The sequence below is a fragment of the Pelodiscus sinensis genome, chromosome 5 (assembly GCF_052426305.1).
Source record: "Pelodiscus sinensis isolate ZL-2025 chromosome 5, ASM5242630v1, whole genome shotgun sequence".
Classification (NCBI taxonomy): domain Eukaryota; kingdom Metazoa; phylum Chordata; order Testudines; family Trionychidae; genus Pelodiscus; species Pelodiscus sinensis.
The window spans coordinates 83788415-83794915 of record NC_143056.1 but is presented as its reverse complement, the minus strand read 5'-3'; the positions used below and the strand labels follow the sequence as shown (position 1 = coordinate 83794915).

Here is a 6501-nt window from a genome sequence, read left to right as displayed (position 1 = left end):
AACCGCTCAAAATCTCGGGGGACTAAGCGCCTGAGGCTTCTCCTGGCCGCGAGCGCCACAGGACAATTATGCGCGCGACACAGAGTTCTATTTCACCACTGTCGCCCGTTGCGTTTCCCGCGCAGCGCACGCCCCCCGCTCCCCCTATCAGCACGGCGCAGCCCCGCTGACGTTGGGTCCGGTTCCCTAGCAGGGCGCGGCCTGCAACCCGCGCCAGCTTCCGCGAGCACAGGCAGAACAGGCTCCCTACGCCGGGCGCAGTGACGCGGCGTGCCCTGAGCTTCCCCTTTAATGAACCGGACGGTACGTGACGATGCCGGTTCAAACTACCCAATCAGGTGTCAAGTTGAAGGCATGGGCGGAGCCTCAGCGACCAATGGGTGCGCAGGACACTGCGAAGTGCGGGGGGCGTTAGTGATTTCAAACCCCGCTGAGGAGCAGCCCGGGCTTCGCCGCCCCGGCTCAGGTGAGTGTCCCCAGCGCCGCCCTCCTTTACCGCGGGACTTATGTGCCTGGGGCCTCGCCGCCTGTGTCACGAGTCTGCCGCTGGGGGTGGCGTTTCCCTTCTCCGCCCCCGGGGGCTGTGGGGCGGGCGTGTTGTGAAGTCAGGGGGCAGTTTAACGTTCTGCGGGCGGTGGGCCCTGCGCGAGGTCTCTGGGTCCCTCCACCCTGTGAGGTGCCGCGGGAAGAACCAGCCCGTTCCCTTGGGATTCTCCCGTGAGCCAGAGCTCGGGCCCTGCCAACCGTCGGCGCTGCGGCAGCGGGGGTGCCGAGCTGTCACCTACGCGCCTTGGCCGGGCAGCGTCTCCTCCTTGGAGAAGCTGTAGAGCGAGTCCGCCCAGACGGCGCCCGTGGGGCAAGTGAGGCATCCAGGTTTGTTGCTGGCCAACGCTAGGTGGGACTAAGCGCGTGGCCTGCGGAGACCAGTCGTCCCAGGTCTGAAGTCGCCGGGTTCCCGTCCTCGCACCTCTGTGCTAGCGGAGCGAATGGAAATAGCTGTGTTTGAAAGCGTGTGGGCTCCAGCCCCTGTACTTTCCGGGACGTTCAATGCAGGGCTTAGTTAGCACTTTACACCTTAGTTCAGAGTGCCCCGTGCTTCAGGCTGTTGTTACCTGGCAGCATAAAACGTCCTTTTGGGTCACAGTGCACATTCAGATACCCCAGCCTGTTGAGCTTCATTAGCACCTGACAGACTTCCTAACAACGTATTTGCAAGAACGATCACTTGAGTTTTTTCTCTGTAGAATTTAGATCAGGACAAACTGAGTGGAAAACAGTTTATATGATACTTATCAAGTCCTGCATCCAGAAGTGATTTAGAAAGAATTGGTGTCTTGAAAAGAGTTCTGTTTTGAAACATAACTCTTGGAACTTTTCAGCCCTTCATACTTGGGTTAAGATGTCTCTTGGATTCTAGTGATCTAGATCAAAATAACAAGGAGTCCTGTGGCATCTTAAAGGTTAACATCGGCGTGGCTTGCCACAGGAGACCCGCCCACCAGCCCAGTCAGTGTGGTGAGCCTGCATGTCCCTGAGCCCAGCCTGGGAGTGTAAAACTTGCCTGAACACTGCGCTCTGCCTGCCTGCCCACTGTGCTCCATCTGCCCAGGTTCAATTCTCTGCTCCTGGCCCAGTGCTGGGCAGCCCTGGCTGCTTTCCAGTCAGCTGTGCGTGAGCCGGGCTCCCAGGAGAGAGGTGCCAGCCCAGCATGTGGGATGGACAGAGCGGAGCTGCCCCAGGAGGAGGTGGCTCATCCCAGGTCCTTGCCAGTCCCAGGCTCTCTCCTTCCACATGCACTGAGTGAAACTCAGTTCAACAACTCACTTACATCCATAGCTCCAACACTGGAGCAGCTGACCTTATGAATTCAAAAGGTGATCTAATTTTCCTACCTCTCTCTCTCTTCATCCACATTCTTTCTCTTTCCACATTTGGTTTTGAGTTTATTTAAAACTTGCAAATGTTCTTTCAAAAACAGATGGAGTTGCAATGAAATTAAAACACTTGCATTCAAAGTAAAAAATTTAAAAAATTAGCCCTTATGACTGATAACATTTCTGTAGTTACACATTTAACCGAGGCTCCCCAGGAAGCCATGGCAGCCCCTGAAGAGTTTAACTGGGTCAGGTAACTGATCTGTCAGCTTATCTGTTAACCTGTTCAAGTCTTCCATTCCTAATTCAAAGAACATGCTATATAGAGGAAAATGCTAGTAAAAGTTCATTATGCTAATGTGGCTCTAAACAGAGGAACTTAAACTTGCAATTAGTAATTTATTGGTGAGAATTCTTAAGAAGATGGGACGTCTTGATCCGTATATGGGAGTTCCAATATGAACATTTCTCTGTGTGAGAGGTTTGTGCATGCACACACCATTCAGGTTAAACTTGAAGAGCTGGATTTCTGAAGTATGGATAATCGGAGAAGAAGCTCTTGCCTGTAGAGATTCAAGAATCCCATCTTTCCTTTTTGTTGGAATAAGTATGTACTCCATAGAACCTTAACTTTTTTCCTATGTATTGTCTCATATTTTAAAAGTGATTTATTTTCATGCTAACTTTTGCTATTTATATGGTATAGCTTTGTAGTCCAGGCTTGTCATGTGTTTAAGAGAATGTGCTAGTTGTGTGCCTAGAGTGGAGAAGATGGAGTTGAACAATTGGATGGAAAAACAGCCCTTAATCTTTTGAGGTGTGGAGTATTTTAGGATTTGGTCTTGTATTGAAAAGTGGAGAATAATTGGCTCTTGTGTAAGAATTTGTAATACCTTTTTGATTCATGATTATAGTGGTACCATCATATATGGTTATGGTGCTCAAAATTATGGTAATATTTTAAAAGACCATACACTTCTAAAAGTGTATATTATGGAAAGATACTACGGATGTTAGGAAGCAAGTAATTAGCTAATCGTGTAGAATTTCTATGGACTACATAATTAATTGCTAAGAGAGGAAGCTCAGTTCTGGCTCATGACAGGTCTGGGACCTACCCCCAGTAGGAGTCGGACTGCCTGAGTGCCAGCTCTTACTACATTTAAACTTCAGAGCCACCGCAGGGTGGTAGCTTTCCAGACCCAATGTGAGCTGGGACTGAGTCATGCTTGCTCAGTCCTGGCTCGTGCTGGGTCCAGCAGTCTCCATCCTCAGGGGGGTCCCAGAGGTAGCAGGATGGGGTGTGGGGCAGGCAGCACCACAGAGATGGTGTTGGGGGAACTGGCTCCTGCTTCCCTTCCCTCCCCTCCCCCCAGCTGCCTTTGTATCCGAGGCAGTGGAGAGGGGGGAATACGAGTAGTCAACTACTTGCTTACATTGCTAACAGATATGGTTGCAGTGTGCTTCTGATTCGCCCTATTTAGGGGAATCTTTAATGGTGGTGATTTAAGGTAGTTCTTCAACTGTGAATTTCCTGTGTTCATAGCTTTATAGAATATTACGTTAAAAATTAACAGTGAAACTAGTGATGTACAATGATTTTGGTTTATACATTTTTATAAAGTCTTGAGGGAATTGAGGTCCTACTACAAGTCTTGTTGCATCCTTAAGGATTTGAATGACTGTCTTCCTTCCATAGTGGAATGAAATTGATAAGATTTGCATCATATTTGCAGGCATTGTACAGAGTAGGATGAACAGCACTTGTGTAATATCCCTCACGATGTTTTCTCACAAGGGAAAATGAAAATAGATGTATGCTGCAAGAAAATTTAGTATATTTACATCTAAATTTAACCCTCTCCAGACCATGTGTAATGAGGCAATTTTGCAGTGGTTGTCCATCCAGCCCAGGAAGTCTCTTGAAATGAGTTGTGGGTTCTTGCTTTGGAGTTAAGATTGAGTTTTGAAGCAACATATCATAGAAACAGTTACTTATGCAGCTTGGTTACAGTGAATGACAGACATTCAGCAGAAGATAATGTGTGCTGTTGAGAGAGCTGTAACAGTAAAAAGATGTCTTCAGATTAGGGATGTAAAATTCCATTTAACTAGTTAAATGTTAAATTTAACCAGTTAACACATTAAATGGGGGTGGATGGGGATCCAAGTCTAGAGAATATTTAATCCTGCCTCAGTGCAGGGAATTGGGTTACATGACCCGTCAAATTCCCCATCGAGTCCTACATTTCTATGATTAAACTCCTCGGCTGTGTCTAGACTGGCAAGTTTTTCTGCAAAAGCAGTGCTTTTGCGGAAAAACTTGCCAGCTGTCTACACTGGCCGCTTGATTTCGCGCAAAAGCACTGACTTTCTATTGTCTGAAATCAGTGCTGCTTGTGCAAATACTATGCTACTCCTGTTCGGGCAAAAGCCCTTTTCCAGAAATGCTTTTGTGCAAAAGGGCAATGTAGACAGCGGAAAACTGTTTTGCGCAAAAAAGCCCCGATGGCGAAAATGGCGATCGGGGCTTTCTTGCGCAAAACCGTGTCTAGAATGGCACTGACGCTTTTCCGCAAAAAGTGCTTTTGCGGAAAAGTGCCATGCCAATCTAGACGCTCTTTTCCGCAAATGCTTTTAACGGAAAAACTTTTCCATTAAAAGCATTTGTGGAAAATCATGCCAGTCTAGATGTAGCCCTCCAGTTAGTACCTGCACAAAACCATTTTTGAGAGAGAATTGGTCTATTGTGCCTATTAATATTGTAGACAAATTCTTTAAAATCTAACTATTACAATAACTACTAGTCATTGGGTCTGGTTCCTGCAGATAAAATGCTGAGATTCATTATCAGAATTCAGCAATAATGCACTGGTACCTAGGAGGCCTAGTTTCTGTTCCCAATCTTACCATTGGTCTGTTATGTGACCTTGGTCAGTCCACTTCACTGCTCATTTCCATATCTATAAACTAGTGATGATATACACCTAATTTTAAATTGCTTTGAGATCTATTGAGGAACGGTAGGTTATAGAAGCTAGTTATTACCTGTGGAAAATAGAGGATTCCAAGGGCCAACCTGGTGGCTTATTGATTGCACATGTTGTTGGTTATCCACTTAAGTAACTGGCTTAGAAAAAACTAAAAGTATTGAGAGGTGTGTGGCCTGCCCCCAGCTACTGCTGCTGCCGCCAAAGAAAGCAAGTGGGTTGGAGCACCATATTCTCTCTCACAGGAGCCAAGCCCTTTGATCATCTTCGGAGCAGAGGAATCCAGGCCCTTCAAGAGGGAAACCTCAACCGGTACCTTAGGAAGGAAACTGGTCTTGAGCTGGAGGAGGCTTGATGCCCTTGGAACTGTGAGCCCATATCCTCTGTGGGACGAGGTTTGGGGACAGTCAGGTGTAAAGAAGCTGGAGCCAGTGGGGCTGCGGGCGACTCTGCTAATCTCCGAAGACGTGGAGGAAAGAGGGCATAGCATGAGCCGCTGAGCGCCTTTGTCTGGCGCATGGAAGTGGGTACCTCCCTCCTAGGAGAGGCGGGGAATGGACTAGTGGCGACGGCTGCAGCGTTCTGCGCCCCGCCTTTGGAGGAGGAGGCGCTTGCTTCGCGGCCGGGGATGAAGCTCTCCGCTTGTTGTTGCAGCTGAGCCGGGTCGCGGCCGCCCGTGTAAGTGTCTGTAAGGGGCTGCCCTGGATGAGGAAAGCTGAAGGGCCAATTCCGCGGCTCGGAGTGATGGCGGGCTGGCGGGGCCTAGCGTCCGGGAAGAAGGAGGGGGCGGAGGAGACTGCGAAGATAAACAATGCCGGGCGGGCGGCCTGCTCCGCTTTATCTGGCCTCGGAGCCGAGCTTCAGGGGCTGCACCGAACCGTAGCTCTTTCTGTAGGCTTTCCATCCACGGAACCGTTGTTCAGGTGGCGGGCGGCCGGGGGGAGGAGGGGCGAGAAAGGGGTTGCTTGTAAAATGTCTCCCGAGCTGCGACATGTGGAGGAGGTGGGGCCCTGCTGAAAGGTTTGGTAGCGAGGGCATTTGTGACCCCGTGTATGTTTAGGCAGGGGAATCTGACTTGACAGGAAAATGCGTTTTGTTGGCTGAGGAAAGGTTAGGCCTGCGGATCAGGCATAGTTGGAGGGTAGCTTGTTGGAATGCTTGTGTGAGAGGGGGTTAAGGAACAAGTGCAGCTGGGTGACACTTCTAGTTGTTGGGGGAAGGTGGCTGTTTGCCTGTAGGATTGGAGGGTGTCTCCATGTGGGAGAGGGGCAGCTAATAATCATTTAGAGATAACTCTTGTATGTTTCACATGATGGTGATGGGGAAGGAGGATTCAGTCCCCTCAGCCTAACATTTTTGTTGTTTTCATTAGCGATATAAACTGTCATTTTAAAAAGTTAACACTGTTCAACCAGTTCACCACAAAGCAGCCCCCAGCCTGTGGCTCACCAGGCTTGAGCAGCCCCCTGCCCAGGCTACCCCTTTACATCCCTGGTTTTCATGGGCCTTACCTTTTAAGGCCCACAAAAGTATTGGTGACCCACCAGCATTTAGAGCTTTCATATCTAGCATTAGAATTTAGTGTAGTTCCTCAACATTAACCACATTTTGTCCTTCCTTTCTTCCTTGCCTCCTGC

General features: G+C 48.9%; 1 protein-coding gene across 5 annotated transcripts in view; it reads left to right on the top strand.

The window, feature by feature from the left end:
• The first annotated feature begins 317 nt into the window (after positions 1-317).
• Positions 318-6501, top strand: part of CKAP5 (cytoskeleton associated protein 5) — a 106233-nt gene continuing 100049 nt past the window's right edge. The window contains exon 1 of one of the 5 annotated variants that reach the window (XM_075927597.2): positions 318-466. The gene's annotated coding sequence lies outside the window, so the exon portion shown is untranslated. Of the gene's footprint in view, positions 467-850; positions 874-4983; positions 5543-6501 lie in introns of those variants that run through there. The other 4 variants (XM_075927598.2, XM_075927599.2, XM_075927596.2 and 1 more) reach the window with 4 other exon arrangements.